Source organism: Pseudophryne corroboree, chromosome 6, assembly GCF_028390025.1.
Source record: "Pseudophryne corroboree isolate aPseCor3 chromosome 6, aPseCor3.hap2, whole genome shotgun sequence".
NCBI lineage: Eukaryota > Metazoa > Chordata > Amphibia > Anura > Myobatrachidae > Pseudophryne > Pseudophryne corroboree.
The window spans coordinates 96,603,952-96,625,158 of record NC_086449.1 but is presented as its reverse complement, the minus strand read 5'-3'; the positions used below and the strand labels follow the sequence as shown (position 1 = coordinate 96,625,158).

The following is a 21,207-nucleotide window of genomic DNA, read 5'->3' as shown; positions in this document are numbered from 1 at the left end:
TGTTTCAAGCTTTGATGGTTATTGAAGTATATACAGAATCAAATTTTCAGAGTTGACTGTACACTTGCTGCAGGGCTTATTTCCCATAAACATTTCACAAACAATTTTTTTTGTGACTGCAAAATGATCTTTTCAGCCTGTGATGAACTTGCTCAGAGTCCATTCATTTGAGTTTCCTGTATTCAGGAATTTATGTCAGCTTTCCAGATTTCAAGAAAATGATTCACAAAGAAATGATTCAAAGTATGGAAAGATAGCTTCACAATAAGCAGTAAAGACAAATTGTGCAAGCACATTCAAAGAATCTGCTTAGTTTCTTCAATTGTCCTTACCTTCAATATTGTAAAGAAATGGATGTGTGAGAAATAAAATGAAAATGCCGTTATCCGGATTCGAACCAGGGTTGCTGCGGCCACAACGCAGAGTACTAACCACTATACGATCACTGCAACTTAAACGAGCCAGGTAGGAGTCGAACCTACAATCTGCTGATCCGTAGTCAGACGCGTTATCCAATGCGCCACTGGCCCAGTTGTATTATGCCACTTGGAGTGTTTATCATGTTTTTGAACCTGTTTCAAGCTTTGATGGTTATTGAAGTATATACAGAATCAAATTTTGAGAGTTGACTGTACACTTGCTGCAGGGCTTATTTCCCATAAACATCTCACAAACAATTTTCTTTGTGACTGCAAAATGATCTTTTCAGCCTGTGATGAACTTGCTCAGAGTCCATTCATTTGAGTTTCCTGTATTCAGGAATTTATGTCAGCTTTCCAGATTTCAAGAAAATGATTCACAAAGAAATGATCAAGAAATGATTCAAAGTATGGAAAGATAGCTTCACAATAAGCAGTAAAGACAAATTGTGCAAGCACATTCAAAGAATCTGCTTAGTTTCTTCAATTGTCCTTACCTTCAATATTGTAAAGAAATGGATGTGTGAGAAATAAAATGAAAATGCCATGACCCGGCTTCGAACCGGGGTTGCTGCGGCCACAACGCAGAGTACTAACCACTATACGATCACAGCAACTTAAACAAGCCAGGCAGGAGTCGAACCTACAATCTGCTGATCCATAGTCAGATGCATTATCCATTGCGCCACTGGCCCAGCTGCCTTATTTCTCTTGGAGTGTTCATCATGTTTTTGAACCTGTTTCAAGCTTTGATGGTTATTCAAGTATATACAGAATCAAAGTCTGAGAGTTGACTGTACACTTGCTGCAGGGCTTATTTCCCATAAACATCTCACAAACAATTTACTTTGTGACTGCAAAATTATCTTTTCAGCCTGTGATGAAGTTGCTCAGAGTCCATTCATTTGAGTTTCCTGTATTCAGGAATTTATGTCAGCTTTCCAGATTTCAAGAAAATGATTCACAAAGAAATGATCAAGAAATTATTCAAAGTATGGAAAGATAGCTTCACAATAAGCAGTAAAGACAAATTGTGCAAGCACATTCAAAGAATCTACTTAGTTTCTTCAATTGTCCTTACCTTCAATATTGTAAAGAAATGGATGTGTGAGAAATGAAATGAAAATGCCATGACCCGGATTCGAACCGGGGTTGCTGCGGCCACAACACAGAGTACTAACCACTATACGATCACGGCAACTTAAACGAGCCAAGCAGGAGTCGAACCTACAATCTTCTGATCCGTAATCAGATGCGTTATCCATTGCGCCACTGGCCCAGCTGTCTTATGCCACTTGGAGTGTTCATCATGTTTTTGAACCTGTTTCAAGCTTTGATGGTTATTGAAGTATATACAGAATCAAATTTTCAGAGTTGACTGTACACTTGCTGCAGGGCTTATTTCCCATAAACATTTCACAAACAATTTTTTTTGTGACTGCAAAATGATCTTTTCAGCCTGTGATGAACTTGCTCAGAGTCCATTCATTTGAGTTTCCTGTATTCAGGAATTTATGTCAGCTTTCCAGATTTCAAGAAAATGATTTACAAAGAAATGATTCAAAGTATGGAAAGATAGCTTCACAATAAGCTGTAAAGACAAATTGTGCAAGCACATTCAAAGAATCTGCTTAGTTTCTTCAATTGTCCTTACCTTCAATATTGTAAAGAAATGGATGTGTGAGAAATAAAATGAAAATGCCGTGACACGGCTTCGAACCAGGGATGCTGCGGCCACAACGCAGAGTACTAACCACTATACGATCACGACAACTTAAACGAGCCAGGTAGGAGTCGAACCAACAATCTTCTGATCCGCAGTCAGACACGTTATCCATTGCACCACTGGCCCAGCTGTCTTATGCTACTTTAGAGTGTTCATCATGTTTTTGAACCTGTTTCAAGCTTTGATGGTTATTGAAGTATATACAGAATCAAATTTTGAGAGTTGACTGTACACTTGCTGCAGGGCTTATTTCCCATAAACATCTCACAAACAATTTTTTTTGTGACTGCAAAATGATCTTTTCAGCCTGTGATGAAGTTGCTCAGAGTCCATTCATTTGAGTTTCCTGTATTCAGGAATTTATGTCAGCTTTCCAGATTTCAAGAAAATGATTCACAAAGAAATGATTCAAAGTATGGAAAGATAGCTTCACAATAAGCAGTAAAGACAAATTGTGCAAGCACATTCAAAGAATCTGCTTAGTTTCTTCAATTGTCCTTACCTTCAATATTGTAAAGAAATGGATGTGTGAGAAATAAAATGAAAATTCCATCACCCGGATTCGAACTGGGGTTGCTGCGACCACAACGCAGAGTACTAACCACTATACGATCACGGCAACTTAAATGAGCCAGGTAGGAGTCGAACCTACAATCTTCCGATGCGTAGTCAGGCGCGTTATCCATTGCGCCACTAGCCCAGCTGTCTTATGCCACTTTGGAGTGTTCATCATGTTTTTGAACCTGTTTCAAGCTTTGATGGTTATTGAAGTATATACCGAATGAAATTTTCAGAGTTGACTGTACACTTGCTGCAGGGCTTATTTCCCATAAACATCTCACAAACAATTTTCTTTGTGACTTCAAAATGATCTTTTCAGCCTGTGATGAACTTGCTCAAAGTCCATTCATTTGAGTTTCCTGTATTCAGGAATTTATGTCAGCTTTCCAGATTTCAAGAAAATGATTCACAAAGAAATGATTCAAAGTATGGAAAGATAGCTTCACAATAAGCAGTAAAGACAAATTGTGCAAGCACATTCAAAGAATCTGCTTAGTTTCTTCAATTGTCCTTACCTTCAATATTGTAAAGAAATGGATGTGTGAGAAATAAAATGAAAATGCCATGACATGGCTTCGAACCAGGGTTGCTGCGGCCACAACGCAGAGTACTAACCACTATACGATCACGGCAACTTAAACGAGCCAGGTAGGAGTCGAATCTACAATCTTCTGATCCGCAGTCAGACACGTTATCCATTGCGCCACTGGCCCAGCTGTCTTATGCTACTTTGGAGTGTTCATCATGTTTTTGAACCTGTTTCAAGCTTTGATGGTTATTGAAGTATATACAGAATCAAATTTTGAGAGTTGACTGTACACTTGCTGCAGGGCTTATTTCCCATAAACATCTCACAAACAATTTTTTTTGTGACTGCAAAATGATCTTTTCAGCCTGTGATGAAGTTGCTCAGAGTCCATTCATTTGAGTTTCCTGTATTCAGGAATTTATGTCAGCTTTCCAGATTTCAAGAAAATGATTCACAAAGAAATGATTCAAAGTATGGAAAGATAGCTTCACAATAAGCAGTAAAGACAAATTGTGCAAGCACATTCAAAGAATCTGCTTAGTTTCTTCAATTGTCCTTACCTTCAATATTGTAAAGAAATGGATGTGTGAGAAATAAAATGAAAATTCCATCACCCGGATTCGAACTGGGGTTGCTGCGACCACAACGCAGAGTACTAACCACTATACGATCACGGCAACTTAAATGAGCCAGGTAGGAGTCGAACCTACAATCTTCCGATCCGTAGTCAGGCGCGTTATCCATTGCGCCACTAGCCCAGCTGTCTTATGCCACTTTGGAGTGTTCATCATGTTTTTGAACCTGTTTCAAGCTTTGATGGTTATTGAAGTATATACCGAATGAAATTTTCAGAGTTGACTGTACACTTGCTGCAGGGCTTATTTCCCATAAACATCTCACAAACAATTTTCTTTGTGACTTCAAAATGATCTTTTCAGCCTGTGATGAACTTGCTCAAAGTCCATTCATTTGAGTTTCCTGTATTCAGGAATTTATGTCAGCTTTCCAGATTTCAAGAAAATGATTCACAAAGAAATGATCAAGAAATGATTCAAAGTATGGAAAGATAGCTTCACAATAAGCAGTAAAGACAAATTGTGCAAGCACATTCAAAGAATCTGCTTAGTTTCTTCAATTGTCCTTACCTTCAATATTGTAAAGAAATGGATGTGTGAGAAATAAAATGAAAATGCCGTGACCCGGATTTGCTGCGGCCACAACGCAGAGTACTAACCACTATACGATCACGGCAACTTAAACGAGCCGGGTAGGAGTCGAACCTACAATCTGCTGATCCGTAGTCAGGCGCGTTATCCATTGCGCCACTAGCCCAGCTGTCTTATGCCACTTTGGAGTGTTCATCATGTTTTTGAACCTGTTTCAAGCTTTGATGGTTATTGAAGTATATACCGAATGAAATTTTCAGAGTTGACTGTACACTTGCTGCAGGGCTTATTTCCCATAAACATCTCACAAACAATTTACTTTGTGACTGCAAAATTATCTTTTCAGCCTGTGATGAACTTGCTCATAGTCCATTCATTTGAGTTTCCTGTATTCAGGAATTTATGTCAGCCTTCCAGATTTCAAGAAAATTATTCCCAAAGAAATGATCAAGAAATGATTCAAAGTATGGAAAGATAGCTTCACAATAAGCAGTAAAGACAAATTGTGCAAGCACATTCAAAGAATCTGCTTAGTTTCTTCAATTGTCCTTACCTTCAATATTGTAAAGAAATGGATGTGTGAGAAATAAAATGAAAATGCCGTGACCCGGATTCGAACCTGGGTTGCTGCGCCCACTATGCAAAGTACTAACCACTATACGATCACGGCAACTTAAACGAGCCAGGTAGGAGTCGAACCTACAATCTGCTGATCCGTAGTCAGATGCGTTATCCATTGCGCCACTGGCCCAGCTGTCTTATGCCACTTGGAGTGTTCATCATGTTTTTGAACCTGTTTCAAGCTTTGATGGTTATTGAAGTATATACAGAATCAAATTTTGAGAGTTGACTGTACACTTGCTGCAGGGCTTATTTCCCATAAACATCTCACAAACAATTTTCTTTGTGACTGCAAAATGATCTTTTCAGCCTGTGATGAACTTGCTCATAGTCCATTCATTTGAGTTTCCTGTATTCAGGAATTTATGTCAGCTTTCCAGATTTCAAGAAAATGATTCACAAAGAAATGATCAAGAAATAATTCAAAGTATGGAAAGATAGCTTCACAATAAGCAGTAAAGACAAATTGTGCAAGCACATTCAAAGAATCTGCTTAGTTTCTTCAATTGTCCTTACCTTCAATTTTGTAAAGAAATGGATGTGTGAGAAATAAAATGAAAATGCCGTGACCCGGATTCAAACCGGGGTTGCTGCGGCCACAACGCAGAGTACTAACCAATATACGATCACGGTAACTTACACTAGCCAGGTAGGAGTCGAACCTACAATCTTCTGATCCGTAGTCAGACACGTTATCCATTGCGCCACTGGCCCAGTTGTCTTATGTCACTTGGAGTGTTCATCATGTTTTTGAACCTGTTTCAAGCTTTGATGGTTATTGAAGTATATACAGAATCAAATTTTCAGAGTTGACTGTACACTTGCTGCAGGGCTTATTTCCCATAAACATTTCACAAACAATTTTTTTTGTGACTGCAAAATGATCTTTTCAGCCTGTGATGAACTTGCTCAGAGTCCATTCATTTGAGTTTCCTGTATTCAGGAATTTATGTCAGCTTTCCAGATTTCAAGAAAATGATTCACAAAGAAATGATTCAAAGTATGGAAAGATAGCTTCACAATAAGCAGTAAAGACAAATTGTGCAAGCACATTCAAAGAATCTGCTTAGTTTCTTCAATTGTCCTTACCTTCAATATTGTAAAGAAATGGATGTGTTAGAAATAAAATGAAAATGCCGTGATCCGGATTCGAACCAGGGTTGCTGCGGCCACAACGCAGAGTACTAACCACTATACGATCACGGCAACTTAAACGAGCCAGGTAGGAGTCGAACCTACAATCTGCTGATCCATAGTCAGACACATTATCCAATGCGCCACTGGCCCAGTTGTATTATGCCACTTGGAGTGTTTATCATGTTTTTGAACCTGTTTCAAGCTTTGATGGTTATTGAAGTATATACAGAATCAAATTTTGAGAGTTGACTGTACACTTGCTGCAGGGCTTATTTCCCATAAACATCTCACAAACAATTTTCTTTGTGACTGCAAAATGATCTTTTCAGCCTGTGATGAACTTGCTCAGAGTCCATTCATTTGAGTTTCCTGTATTCAGGAATTTATGTCAGCTTTCCAGATTTCAAGAAAATGATTCACAAAGAAATGATCAAGAAATGATTCAAAGTATGGAAAGATAGCTTCACAATAAGCAGTAAAGACAAATTGTGCAAGCACATTCAAAGAATCTGCTTAGTTTCTTCAATTGTCCTTACCTTCAATATTGTAAAGAAATGGATGTGTGAGAAATAAAATGAAAATGCCGTGACACGGATTTGCTGCGGCCACAACGCAGAGTACTAACCACTATACGATCACGGCAACTTAAACGAGCCAGGTATAAGTCGAACCTACAATCTGCTGATCCGTAGTCAGATGCATTATCCATTGCGCCACTGGCCCAGCTGCCTTATTCCTCTTGGAGTGTTCATCATGTTTTTGAACCTGTTTCAAGCTTTGATGGTTATTCAAGTATATACAGAATCAAAGTCTGAGAGTTGACTGTACACTTGCTGCAGGGCTTATTTCCCATAAACATCTCACAAACAATTTACTTTGTGACTGCAAAATTATCTTTTCAGCCTGTGATGAAGTTGCTCAGAGTCCATTCATTTGAGTTTCCTGTATTCAGGAATTTATGTCAGCTTTCCAGATTTCAAGAAAATGATTCACAAAGAAATGATCAAGAAATGATTCAATGTATGGAAAGATAGCTTCACAATAAGCAGTAAAGACAAATTGTGCAAGCACATTCAAAGAATCTACTTAGTTTCTTCAATTGTCCTTACCTTCAATATTGTAAAGAAATGGATGTGTGAGAAATAAAATGAAAATGCCATGACCCGGAATCGTACCGGGGTTGCTGCGGCCACAACGCAGAGTACTAACCACTATACGATCACGGCAACTTAAACGAGCCAAGCAGGAGTCGAACCTACAATATTCTGATCCGTAGTCATACGCGTTATCCATTGCGCCACTGGCCCAGCTGTCTTATGCCACTTGGAGTGTTCATCATGTTTTTGAACCTGTTTCAAGCTTTGATGGTTATTGAAGTATATACAGAATCAAATTTTCAGAGTTGACTGTACACTTGCTGCAGGGCTTATTTCCCATAAACATTTCACAAACAATTTTTTTTGTGACTGCAAAATGATCTTTTCAGCCTGTGATGAACTTGCTCAGAGTCCATTCATTTGAGTTTCCTGTATTCAGGAATTTATGTCAGCTTTCCAGATTTCAAGAAAATGATTCACAAAGAAATGATTCAAAGTATGGAAAGATAGCTTCACAATAAGCAGTAAAGACAAATTGTGCAAGCACATTCAAAGAATCTGCTTAGTTTCTTCAATTGTCCTTACCTTCAATATTGTAAAGAAATGGATGTGTGAGAAATAAAATGAAAATGCCGTTATCCGGATTCGAACCAGGGTTGCTGCGGCCACAACGCAGAGTACTAACCACTATACGATCACTGCAACTTAAACGAGCCAGGTAGGAGTCGAACCTACAATCTGCTGATCCGTAGTCAGACGCGTTATCCAATGCGCCACTGGCCCAGTTGTATTATGCCACTTGGAGTGTTTATCATGTTTTTGAACCTGTTTCAAGCTTTGATGGTTATTGAAGTATATACAGAATCAAATTTTGAGAGTTGACTGTACACTTGCTGCAGGGCTTATTTCCCATAAACATCTCACAAACAATTTTCTTTGTGACTGCAAAATGATCTTTTCAGCCTGTGATGAACTTGCTCATAGTCCATTCATTTGAGTTTCCTGTATTCAGGAATTTATGTCAGCTTTCCAGATTTCAAGAAAATGATTCACAAAGAAATGATCAAGAAATAATTCAAAGTATGGAAAGATAGCTTCACAATAAGCAGTAAAGACAAATTGTGCAAGCACATTCAAAGAATCTGCTTAGTTTCTTCAATTGTCCTTACCTTCAATATTGTAAAGAAATGGATGTGTGAGAAATAAAATGAAAATGCCGTGACCCGAATTCAAACCGGGGTTGCTGCGGCCACAACGCAGAGTACTAACCAATATACGATCACGGTAACTTACACTAGCCAGGTAGGAGTCGAACCTACAATCTTCTGATCCGTAGTCAGACACGTTATCCATTGCGCCACTGGCCCAGCTGTCTTATGCCACTTGGAGTGTTCATCATGTTTTTGAACCTGTTTCAAGCTTTGATGGTTATTGAAGTATATACAGAATCAAATTTTCAGAGTTGACTGTACACTTGCTGCAGGGCTTATTTCCCATAAACATTTCACAAACAATTTTTTTTGTGACTGCAAAATGATCTTTTCAGCCTGTGATGAACTTGCTCAGAGTCCATTCATTTGAGTTTCCTGTATTCAGGAATTTATGTCAGCTTTCCAGATTTCAAGAAAATGATTCACAAAGAAATGATTCAAAGTATGGAAAGATAGCTTCACAATAAGCAGTAAAGACAAATTGTGCAAGCACATTCAAAGAATCTGCTTAGTTTCTTCAATTGTCCTTACCTTCAATATTGTAAAGAAATGGATGTGTTAGAAATAAAATGAAAATGCCGTGATCCGGATTAGAACCAGGGTTGCTGCGGCCACAACGCAGAGTACTAACCACTATACGATCACGGCAACTTAAACGAGCCAGGTAGGAGTCGAACCTACAATCTGCTGATCCATAGTCAGACACATTATCCAATGCGCCACTGGCCCAGTTGTATTATGCCACTTGGAGTGTTTATCATGTTTTTGAACCTGTTTCAAGCTTTGATGGTTATTGAAGTATATACAGAATCAAATTTTGAGAGTTGACTGTACACTTGCTGCAGGGCTTATTTCCCATAAACATCTCACAAACAATTTTCTTTGTGACTGCAAAATGATCTTTTCAGCCTGTGATGAACTTGCTCAGAGTCCATTCATTTGAGTTTCCTGTATTCAGGAATTTATGTCAGCTTTCCAGATTTCAAGAAAATGATTCACAAAGAAATGATCAAGAAATGATTCAAAGTATGGAAAGATAGCTTCACAATAAGCAGTAAAGACAAATTGTGCAAGCACATTCAAAGAATCTGCTTAGTTTCTTCAATTGTCCTTACCTTCAATATTGTAAAGAAATGGATGTGTGAGAAATAAAATGAAAATGCCGTGACACGGATTTGCTGCGGCCACAACGCAGAGTACTAACCACTATACGATCACGGCAACTTAAACGAGCCAGGTATAAGTCGAACCTACAATCTGCTGATCCGTAGTCAGATGCATTAGCCATTGCGCCACTGGCCCAGCTGCCTTATTCATCTTGGAGTGTTCATCATGTTTTTGAACCTGTTTCAAGCTTTGATGGTTATTCAAGTATATACAGAATCAAAGTCTGAGAGTTGACTGTACACTTGCTGCAGGGCTTATTTCCCATAAACATCTCACAAACAATTTACTTTGTGACTGCAAAATTATCTTTTCAGCCTGTGATGAAGTTGCTCAGAGTCCATTCATTTGAGTTTCCTGTATTCAGGAATTTATGTCAGCTTTCCAGATTTCAAGAAAATGATTCACAAAGAAATGATCAAGAAATGATTCAATGTATGGAAAGATAGCTTCACAATAAGCAGTAAAGACAAATTGTGCAAGCACATTCAAAGAATCTACTTAGTTTCTTCAATTGTCCTTACCTTCAATATTGTAAAGAAATGGATGTGTGAGAAATAAAATGAAAATGCCATGACCCGGAATCGTACCGGGGTTGCTGCGGCCACAACGCAGAGTACTAACCACTATACGATCACGGCAACTTAAACGAGCCAAGCAGGAGTCGAACCTACAATATTCTGATCCGTAGTCATACGCGTTATCCATTGCGCCACTGGCCCAGCTGTCTTATGCCACTTGGAGTGTTCATCATGTTTTTGAACCTGTTTCAAGCTTTGATGGTTATTGAAGTATATACAGAATCAAATTTTCAGAGTTGACTGTACACTTGCTGCAGGGCTTATTTCCCATAAACATTTCACAAACAATTTTTTTTGTGACTGCAAAATGATCTTTTCAGCCTGTGATGAACTTGCTCAGAGTCCATTCATTTGAGTTTCCTGTATTCAGGAATTTATGTCAGCTTTCCAGATTTCAAGAAAATGATTCACAAAGAAATGATTCAAAGTATGGAAAATAGCTTCACAATAAGCAGTAAAGACAAATTGTGCAAGCACATTCAAAGAATCTGCTTAGTTTCTTCAATTGTCCTTACCTTCAATATTGTAAAGAAATGGATGTGTGAGAAATAAAATGAAAATGCCGTTATCCGGATTCGAACCAGGGTTGCTGCGGCCACAACGCAGAGTACTAACCACTATACGATCACTGCAACTTAAACGAGCCAGGTAGGAGTCGAACCTACAATCTGCTGATCCGTAGTCAGACGCGTTATCCAATGCGCCACTGGCCCAGTTGTATTATGCCACTTGGAGTGTTTATCATGTTTTTGAACCTGTTTCAAGCTTTGATGGTTATTGAAGTATATACAGAATCAAATTTTGAGAGTTGACTGTACACTTGCTGCAGGGCTTATTTCCCATAAACATCTCACAAACAATTTTCTTTGTGACTGCAAAATGATCTTTTCAGCCTGTGATGAACTTGCTCATAGTCCATTCATTTGAGTTTCCTGTATTCAGGAATTTATGTCAGCTTTCCAGATTTCAAGAAAATGATTCACAAAGAAATGATCAAGAAATAATTCAAAGTATGGAAAGATAGCTTCACAATAAGCAGTAAAGACAAATTGTGCAAGCACATTCAAAGAATCTGCTTAGTTTCTTCAATTGTCCTTACCTTCAATATTGTAAAGAAATGGATGTGTGAGAAATAAAATGAAAATGCCGTGACCCGAATTCAAACCGGGGTTGCTGCGGCCACAACGCAGAGTACTAACCAATATACGATCACGGTAACTTACACTAGCCAGGTAGGAGTCGAACCTACAATCTTCTGATCCGTAGTCAGACACGTTATCCATTGCGCCACTGGCCCAGCTGTCTTATGCCACTTGGAGTGTTCATCATGTTTTTGAACCTGTTTCAAGCTTTGATGGTTATTGAAGTATATACAGAATCAAATTTTCAGAGTTGACTGTACACTTGCTGCAGGGCTTATTTCCCATAAACATTTCACAAACAATTTTTTTTGTGACTGCAAAATGATCTTTTCAGCCTGTGATGAACTTGCTCAGAGTCCATTCATTTGAGTTTCCTGTATTCAGGAATTTATGTCAGCTTTCCAGATTTCAAGAAAATGATTCACAAAGAAATGATTCAAAGTATGGAAAGATAGCTTCACAATAAGCAGTAAAGACAAATTGTGCAAGCACATTCAAAGAATCTGCTTAGTTTCTTCAATTGTCCTTACCTTCAATATTGTAAAGAAATGGATGTGTTAGAAATAAAATGAAAATGCCGTGATCCGGATTAGAACCAGGGTTGCTGCGGCCACAACGCAGAGTACTAACCACTATACGATCACGGCAACTTAAACGAGCCAGGTAGGAGTCGAACCTACAATCTGCTGATCCATAGTCAGACACATTATCCAATGCGCCACTGGCCCAGTTGTATTATGCCACTTGGAGTGTTTATCATGTTTTTGAACCTGTTTCAAGCTTTGATGGTTATTGAAGTATATACAGAATCAAATTTTGAGAGTTGACTGTACACTTGCTGCAGGGCTTATTTCCCATAAACATCTCACAAACAATTTTCTTTGTGACTGCAAAATGATCTTTTCAGCCTGTGATGAACTTGCTCAGAGTCCATTCATTTGAGTTTCCTGTATTCAGGAATTTATGTCAGCTTTCCAGATTTCAAGAAAATGATTCACAAAGAAATGATCAAGAAATGATTCAAAGTATGGAAAGATAGCTTCACAATAAGCAGTAAAGACAAATTGTGCAAGCACATTCAAAGAATCTGCTTAGTTTCTTCAATTGTCCTTACCTTCAATATTGTAAAGAAATGGATGTGTGAGAAATAAAATGAAAATGCCGTGACACGGATTTGCTGCGGCCACAACGCAGAGTACTAACCACTATACGATCACGGCAACTTAAACGAGCCAGGTATAAGTCGAACCTACAATCTGCTGATCCGTAGTCAGATGCATTAGCCATTGCGCCACTGGCCCAGCTGCCTTATTCATCTTGGAGTGTTCATCATGTTTTTGAACCTGTTTCAAGCTTTGATGGTTATTCAAGTATATACAGAATCAAAGTCTGAGAGTTGACTGTACACTTGCTGCAGGGCTTATTTCCCATAAACATCTCACAAACAATTTACTTTGTGACTGCAAAATTATCTTTTCAGCCTGTGATGAAGTTGCTCAGAGTCCATTCATTTGAGTTTCCTGTATTCAGGAATTTATGTCAGCTTTCCAGATTTCAAGAAAATGATTCACAAAGAAATGATCAAGAAATGATTCAATGTATGGAAAGATAGCTTCACAATAAGCAGTAAAGACAAATTGTGCAAGCACATTCAAAGAATCTACTTAGTTTCTTCAATTGTCCTTACCTTCAATATTGTAAAGAAATGGATGTGTGAGAAATAAAATGAAAATGCCATGACCCGGAATCGTACCGGGGTTGCTGCGGCCACAACGCAGAGTACTAACCACTATACGATCACGGCAACTTAAACGAGCCAAGCAGGAGTCGAACCTACAATATTCTGATCCGTAGTCATACGCGTTATCCATTGCGCCACTGGCCCAGCTGTCTTATGCCACTTGGAGTGTTCATCATGTTTTTGAACCTGTTTCAAGCTTTGATGGTTATTGAAGTATATACAGAATCAAATTTTCAGAGTTGACTGTACACTTGCTGCAGGGCTTATTTCCCATAAACATTTCACAAACAATTTTTTTTGTGACTGCAAAATGATCTTTTCAGCCTGTGATGAACTTGCTCAGAGTCCATTCATTTGAGTTTCCTGTATTCAGGAATTTATGTCAGCTTTCCAGATTTCAAGAAAATGATTCACAAAGAAATGATTCAAAGTATGGAAAGATAGCTTCACAATAAGCAGTAAAGACAAATTGTGCAAGCACATTCAAAGAATCTGCTTAGTTTCTTCAATTGTCCTTACCTTCAATATTGTAAAGAAATGGATGTGTGAGAAATAAAATGAAAATGCCGTTATCCGGATTCGAACCAGGGTTGCTGCGGCCACAACGCAGAGTACTAACCACTATACGATCACTGCAACTTAAACGAGCCAGGTAGGAGTCGAACCTACAATCTGCTGATCCGTAGTCAGACGCGTTATCCAATGCGCCACTGGCACAGTTGTATTATGCCACTTGGAGTGTTTATCATGTTTTTGAACCTGTTTCAAGCTTTGATGGTTATTGAAGTATATAAAGAATCAAATTTTGAGAGTTGACTGTACACTTGCTGCAGGGCTTATTTCCCATAAACATCTCACAAACAATTTTCTTTGTGACTGCAAAATGATCTTTTCAGCCTGTGATGAACTTGCTCAGAGTCCATTCATTTGAGTTTCCTGTATTCAGGAATTTATGTCAGCTTTCCAGATTTCAAGAAAATGATTCACAAAGAAATGATCAAGAAATGATTCAAAGTATGGAAAGATAGCTTCACAATAAGCAGTAAAGACAAATTGTGCAAGCACATTCAAAGAATCTGCTTAGTTTCTTCAATTGTCCTTACCTTCAATATTGTAAAGAAATGGATGTGTGAGAAATAAAATGAAAATGCCGTGACCCGGCTTCGAACCGGGGTTGCTGCAGCCACAACGCAGAGTACTAACCACTATACGATCACAGCAACTTAAACGAGCCAGGCAGGATTCGAACCTACAATCTGCTGTTCCGTAGTCAGATGCATTATCCATTGCGCCACTGGCCCAGCTGCCTTATTCCTCTTGGAGTGTTCATCATGTTTTTGAACCTGTTTCAAGCTTTGATGGTTATTCAAGTATATACAGAATCAAAGTCTGAGAGTTGACTGTACACTTGCTGCAGGGCTTATTTCCCATAAACATCTCACAAACAATTTACTTTGTGACTGCAAAATTATCTTTTCAGCCTGTGATGAAGTTGCTCAGAGTCCATTCATTTGAGTTTCCTGTATTCAGGAATTTATGTCAGCTTTCCAGATTTCAAGAAAATGATTCACAAAGAAATGATCAAGAAATTATTCAAAGTATGGAAAGATAGCTTCACAATAAGCAGTAAAGACAAATTGTGCAAGCACATTCAAAGAATCTACTTAGTTTCTTCAATTGTCCTTACCTTCAATATTGTAAAGAAATGGATGTGTGAGAAATAAAATGAAAATGCCATGACCCGGATTCGAACCGGGGTTGCTGCGGCCACAACACAGAGTACTAACCACTATACGATCACGGTAACTTAAACGAGCCAAGCAGGAGTCAAACCTACAATCTTCTGATCCGTAGTCAGACGCGTTATCCATTGCGCCACTGGCCCAGCTGTCTTATGCCACTTGGAGTGTTCATCATGTTTTTGAACCTGTTTCAAGCTTTGATGGTTATTGAAGTATATACAGAATCAAATTTTCAGAGTTGACTGTACACTTGCTGCAGGGCTTATTTCCCATAAACATTTCACAAACAATTTTTTTTGTGACTGCAAAATTATCTTTTCAGCCTGTGATGAACTTGCTCAGAGTCCATTCATTTGAGTTTCCTGTATTCAGGAATTTATGTCAGCTTTCCAGATTTCAAGAAAATGATTCACAAAGAAATGATTCAAAGTATGGAAAGATAGCTTCACAATAAGCTGTAAAGACAAATTGTGCAAGCACATTCAAAGAATCTGCTTAGTTTCTTCAATTGTCCTTACCTTCAATATTGTAAAGAAATGGATGTGTGAGAAATAAAATGAAAATGCCGTGACACGGCTTCGAACCAGGGTTGCTGCGGCCACAACGCAGAGTACTAACCACTATACGATCACTGCAACTTAAACGAGCCAGGTAGGAGTCGAACCTACAATCTGCTGATCCGTAGTCAGACGCGTTATCCAATGCGCCACTGGCCCAGTTGTATTATGCCACTTGGAGTGTTTATCATGTTTTTGAACCTGTTTCAAGCTTTGATGGTTATTGAAGTATATACAGAATCAAATTTTGAGAGTTGACTGTACACTTGCTGCAGGGCTTATTTCCCATAAACATCTCACAAACAATTTTTTTTGTGACTGCAAAATGATCTTTTCAGCCTGTGATGAAGTTGCTCAGAGTCCATTCATTTGAGTTTCCTGTATTCAGGAATTTATGTCAGCTTTCCAGATTTCAAGAAAATGATTCACAAAGAAATGATTCAAAGTATGGAAAGATAGCTTCACAATAAGCAGTAAAGACAAATTGTGCAAGCACATTCAAAGAATCTGCTTAGTTTCTTCAATTGTCCTTACCTTCAATATTGTAAAGAAATGGATGTGTGAGAAATAAAATGAAAATTCCATCACCCGGATTCGAACTGGGGTTGCTGCGACCACAACGCAGAGTACTAACCACTATACGATCACGGCAACTTAAATGAGCCAGGTAGGAGTCGAACCTACAATCTTCCGATCCGTAGTAAGGCGCGTTATCCATTGCGCCACTAGCCCAGCTGTCTTATGCCACTTTGGAGTGTTCATCATGTTTTTGAACCTGTTTCAAGCTTTGATGGTTATTGAAGTATATACCGAATGAAATTTTCAGAGTTGACTGTACACTTGCTGCAGGGCTTATTTCCCATAAACATCTCACAAACAATTTTCTTTGTGACTTCAAAATGATCTTTTCAGCCTGTGATGAACTTGCTCAAAGTCCATTCATTTGAGTTTCCTGTATTCAGGAATTTATGTCAGCTTTCCAGATTTCAAGAAAATGATTCACAAAGAAATGATCAAGAAATGATTCAAAGTATGGAAAGATAGCTTCACAATAAGCAGTAAAGACAAATTGTGCAAGCACATTCAAAGAATCTGCTTAGTTTCTTCAATTGTCCTTACCTTCAATATTGTAAAGAAATGGATGTGTGAGAAATAAAATGAAAATGCCGTGACCCGGATTTGCTGCGGCCACAACACAGAGTACTAACCACTATACGATCACGGCAACTTAAACGAGCCAGGTAGGAGTCGAACCTACAATCTGCTGATCCGTAGTCAGGCGCGTTATCCATTGCGCCACTAGCCCAGCTGTCTTATGCCACTTTGGAGTGTTCATCATGTTTTTGAACCTGTTTCAAGCTTTGATGGTTATTGAAGTATATACCGAATGAAATTTTCAGAGTTGACTGTACACTTGCTGCAGGGCTTATTTCCCATAAACATCTCACAAACAATTTACTTTGTGACTGCAAAATTATCTTTTCAGCCTGTGATGAACTTGCTCAGAGTCCATTCATTTGAGTTTCCTGTATTCAGGAATTTATGTCAGCCTTCCAGATTTCAAGAAAATTATTCCCAAAGAAATGATCAAGAAATGTTTCAAAGTATGGAAAGATAGCTTCACAATAAGCAGTAAAGACAAATTGTGCAAGCACATTCAAAGAATCTGCTTAGTTTCTTCAATTGTCCTTACCTTCAATATTGTAAAGAAATGGATGTGTGAGAAATAAAATGAAAATGCCGTGACCCGGATTCGAACCTGGGTTGCTGCGCCCACTATGCAAAGTACTAACCACTATACGATCACGGCAACTTAAATGAGCCAGGTAGAAGTCGAACCTACAATCTTCTGATCCGTAGTCAGACATGTCATCCATTGCGCCACTGGCCCAGCTGTCTTATGCCACTTGGAGTGTTCATCATGTTTTTGAACCTGTTTCAAGCTTTGATGGTTATTGAAGTATATACAGAATCAAATTTTCAGAGTTGACTGTACACTTGCTGCAGGGCTTATTTCCCATAAACATCTCACAAACAATTTTCTTTGTGACTTCAAAATTATCTGTTCAGCCTGTGATGAACTTGCTCAAAGTCCATTCATTTGAGTTTCCTGTATTCAGGAATTTATGTCAGCTTTCCAGATTTCAAGAAAATGATTCACAAAGAAATGATCAAGAAATGATTCAAAGTATGGAAAGATAGCTTCACAATAAGCAGTAAAGACAAATTGTGCAAGCACATTCAAAGAATCTGCTTAGTTTCTTCAATTGTCCTTACCTTCAATATTGTAAAGAAATGGATGTGTGAGAAATAAAATGAAAATGCCGTGACCCGGATTCGAACCGGGGTTGCTGCGGCCACAACGCAGAGTACTAACCACTTTACGATCACGGCAACTTAAACGAGCCAGGTAGGAGTCGAACCTACAATCTGCTGATCCGTAGTCAGATGCGTTATCCATTGCGCCACTGGCCCAGCTGTCTTATGCCACTTGGAGTGTTCATCATGTTTTTGAACCTGTTTCAAGCTTTGATGGTTATTGAAGTATATACAGAATCAAATTTTGAGAGTTGACTGTACACTTGCTGCAGGGCTTATTTCCCATAAACATCTCACAAACAATTTTCTTTGTGACTGCAAAATGATCTTTTCAGCCTGTGATGAACTTGCTCATAGTCCATTCATTTGAGTTTCCTGTATTCAGGAATTTATGTCAGCTTTCCAGATTTCAAGAAAATGATTCACAAAGAAATGATCAAGAAATGATTCAAAGTATGGAAAGATAGCTTCACAATAAGCAGTAAAGACAAATTGTGCAAGCACATTCAAAGAATCTGCTTAGTTTCTTCAATTGTCCTTACCTTCAATATTGTAAAGAAATGGATGTGTGAGAAATAAAATGAAAATGCCGTGACCCGGATTCAAACCGGGGTTGCTGCAGCCACAACGCAGAGTACTAACCAATATACGATCACGGTAACTTACACTAGCCAGGTAGGAGTCGAACCTACAATCTTCTGATCCGTAGTCAGACACGTTATCCATTGCGCCACTGGCCCAGCTGTCTTATGCCACTTGGAGTGTTCATCATGTTTTTGAACCTGTTTCAAGCTTTGATGGTTATTGAAGTATATACAGAATCAAATTTTGAGAGTTGACTGTACACTTGCTGCAGGGCTTATTTCCCATAAACATCTCACAAACAATTTTCTTTGTGACTGCAAAATGATCTTTTCAGCCTGTGATGAACTTGCTCAGAGTCCATTCATTTGAGTTTCCTGTATTCAGGAATTTATGTCAGCTTTCCAGATTTCAAGAAAATGATTCACAAAGAAATGATCAAGAAATGATTCAAAGTATGGAAAGATAGCTTCACAATAAGCAGTAAAGACAAATTGTGCAAGCACATTCAAAGAATCTGCTTAGTTTCTTCAATTGTCGTTACCTTCAATATTGTAAAGAAATGGATGTGTGAGAAACAAAATGAAAATGCCATGACCCGGATTCGAACCAGGGTTGCTGCAGCCACAACGCAGAGTACTAACCACTATACGATCACGGCAACTTAAACAAGCCAGGTAGGAGTTGAACCTACAATATTCTGATCAGTAGTCAGACGTTTATCAGTACTATCGTACTAGCAGTCAGGTACATGTTATACATTAGTATAATAAGCAATATGAGTACATCATCAACTACAATAACATTTTAAGGATCCCAGTGGTTGGTATTCCGGAGCCAAGATTGTAAGAATTTTTGGGAACGCCAGCATTCCGAGCAGTATTGGGATTCTGGTGTAGGTATTTCGACCACCAATATCCTCACCGGATCCCGTGCTTACCATGTTACTGGTTATGCTAATAATCATAATGATGCACTGACACATATGCCTATCATGTCACCCACTGTCACAGTGTGCTGGGACGCCAAACTCAGATTATATCTTGCCCCCCCAACCTAAAAACGTTCTGACGCCCCTGATTGGTGCCAATGCACTGACGCTCCATCATATTCCATTGTTATCCTGTGAATAACATGTGGACCCTGCCGGAGAAATATACGAATGTAGAAACAAGGTGCTGGATACTGGCAAGCAGAATCTGGCAGAGCTTCCACATGACAAACAGCAGCAGGGCATGTTACTTCATGCATGGTAGATGCTATCAGTGCCGTTTCTAGCGGCGGGCGAGCCGTGCAACCGCACGGGGCGCCCGCTGCGGCACTTTGTGTGTCCGTAATCTCCTCTCCTCCCTCTTTCCGAGCGCTCCTGCTCGGGGGGCGGAGTTTCGCGGAATGGCGCGTTTGCGTCGTGACGTCGCGACGCAAACGCGTCATTCCACGAAGCCCCGCCCCCCGAGCAGGAGCGCTCGGGGAGAGGGAGGAGAGGAGATTAGCCTGGAAGGAGGAGGCGGCCGGCGCGAGGGATGTGAGGTGGCGGGACCCGAAGAGCGGGAAGATGTAAGTATTATCTCTATCTTTCTCTCTCCCCCTTCCTTCCCCCCCCACTTGACACCTGCCAGCCGCACTGTGTAAAATGGGGATACCTGCCTGCCGCACTGTGTAAAATGGGGATACCTGTCTGCCGCACTGTGTAAAATGGGGATACCTGCCTGCCGCACTTTGTAAAATGGGGGCACGTGCCTGCGTACTGTGTAAAATGGGGAAATCTGCCTGCCGCACTGTGTAAAATGGGGATATCTGCCTGCCGCACTGTGTAAAATGGGGATACCTGCCTGCCGCACTGTGTAAAATGGGGGCACCTGCCTGCGTACTGTGTAAAATGGGGATATCTGCCTGCCGCACTGTGTAAAATGGGGATATCTGCCTGCCGCACTGTGTAAAATGGGGATACCTGCCTGCCGCACTGTGTAAAATGGGGATATCTGCCTGCCGCGCTGTGTAAAATGGGGACACCTGCCTGCTGTGCTGTGTAAAATGGGGGCACGTGCCTGCCGCGCTGTGTAAAATGGGGATATCTGCCTGCCGTACTGTGTAAAATGGGGATACCTGCCTGCCGCACTTTGTAAAATGGGGGCACGTGCCTGCGTACTGTGTAAAATGGGGAAATCTGCCTGCCGCACTGTGTAAAATGGGGATATCTGCCTGCCGCACTGTGTAAAATGGGGTTACCTGCCTGCCGCACTGTGTAAAATGGGGGCACCTGCCTGCGTACTGTGTAAAATTGGGATATCTGCCTGCCGCACTGTGTAAAATGGGGATATCTGCCTGCCGCACTGTGTAAAATGGGGATACCTGCCTTCCGCACTGTGTAAAATGGGGATATCTGCCTGCCGCGCTGTGTAAAATGGGGACACCTGCCTGCTGTGCTGTGTAAAATGGGGGCACGTGCCTGCCGCGCTGTGTAAAATGGGGATATCTGCCTGCCGTACTGTGTAAAATGGGGATACCTGCCTGCCGCACTTTGTAAAATGGGGGCACCTGCCTGCGTACTGTGTAAAATGGGGATATCTGCCTGCCACACTGTGTAAAATGGGGATACCTGTCTGCCGCACTGTGTAAAATCAAATGGGGATACCTGCCTGCCGCACTTTGTAAAATGGGGTCACCTGCCTGCCGCGCTGTGTAAAATGGGGACACCTGCCTGCCGTGCTGTGTAAAATGGGGACACTTGCCTGCTGTAATGTGTAAAATGGTGACGTCACGACGCAAACGCGTCATTCCGCGAAGCCCCGCCCCACGAGCAGGAGCGCTTGGGGAGAGGGAGGAGAGATTAGCCTGGAAGGAGGAGGCGGCCGGCGCGAGGGACGTGAGGCGGCGGGACCCGAAGAGCGGGAAGATGTAAGTATTATCTC

General features: G+C 40.1%; 10 non-coding genes across 10 annotated transcripts; all 10 read right to left on the bottom strand.

The window, feature by feature from the left end:
* Nucleotides 1-1,545: 1,545 nt before the first annotated feature.
* TRNAH-GUG (transfer RNA histidin (anticodon GUG)) lies at nucleotides 1,546-1,617 on the bottom strand. Its single transcript has one exon. It is a non-coding gene; the product is annotated as a tRNA-His (tRNA).
* An 8-nt stretch (nucleotides 1,618-1,625) lies between these two features.
* TRNAR-ACG (transfer RNA arginine (anticodon ACG)) lies at nucleotides 1,626-1,698 on the bottom strand. The gene has a single exon. It is a non-coding gene; the product is annotated as a tRNA-Arg (tRNA).
* Nucleotides 1,699-3,346: 1,648 nt separating this feature from the next.
* Nucleotides 3,347-3,419, bottom strand: TRNAR-GCG (transfer RNA arginine (anticodon GCG)). Its single transcript has one exon. It is a non-coding gene; the product is annotated as a tRNA-Arg (tRNA).
* A 1,660-nt stretch (nucleotides 3,420-5,079) lies between these two features.
* Nucleotides 5,080-5,152, bottom strand: TRNAR-ACG (transfer RNA arginine (anticodon ACG)). The gene has a single exon. It is a non-coding gene; the product is annotated as a tRNA-Arg (tRNA).
* A 511-nt stretch (nucleotides 5,153-5,663) lies between these two features.
* On the bottom strand, nucleotides 5,664-5,736 carry TRNAR-ACG (transfer RNA arginine (anticodon ACG)). Its single transcript has one exon. It is a non-coding gene; the product is annotated as a tRNA-Arg (tRNA).
* A 2,814-nt stretch (nucleotides 5,737-8,550) lies between these two features.
* Nucleotides 8,551-8,623, bottom strand: TRNAR-ACG (transfer RNA arginine (anticodon ACG)). The gene has a single exon. It is a non-coding gene; the product is annotated as a tRNA-Arg (tRNA).
* A 2,813-nt stretch (nucleotides 8,624-11,436) lies between these two features.
* TRNAR-ACG (transfer RNA arginine (anticodon ACG)) lies at nucleotides 11,437-11,509 on the bottom strand. Its single transcript has one exon. It is a non-coding gene; the product is annotated as a tRNA-Arg (tRNA).
* A 3,398-nt stretch (nucleotides 11,510-14,907) lies between these two features.
* On the bottom strand, nucleotides 14,908-14,980 carry TRNAR-ACG (transfer RNA arginine (anticodon ACG)). The gene has a single exon. It is a non-coding gene; the product is annotated as a tRNA-Arg (tRNA).
* A 2,816-nt stretch (nucleotides 14,981-17,796) lies between these two features.
* Nucleotides 17,797-17,869, bottom strand: TRNAR-ACG (transfer RNA arginine (anticodon ACG)). The gene has a single exon. It is a non-coding gene; the product is annotated as a tRNA-Arg (tRNA).
* Nucleotides 17,870-18,380: 511 nt separating this feature from the next.
* On the bottom strand, nucleotides 18,381-18,453 carry TRNAR-ACG (transfer RNA arginine (anticodon ACG)). The gene has a single exon. It is a non-coding gene; the product is annotated as a tRNA-Arg (tRNA).
* Nucleotides 18,454-21,207: the final 2,754 nt, after the last annotated feature.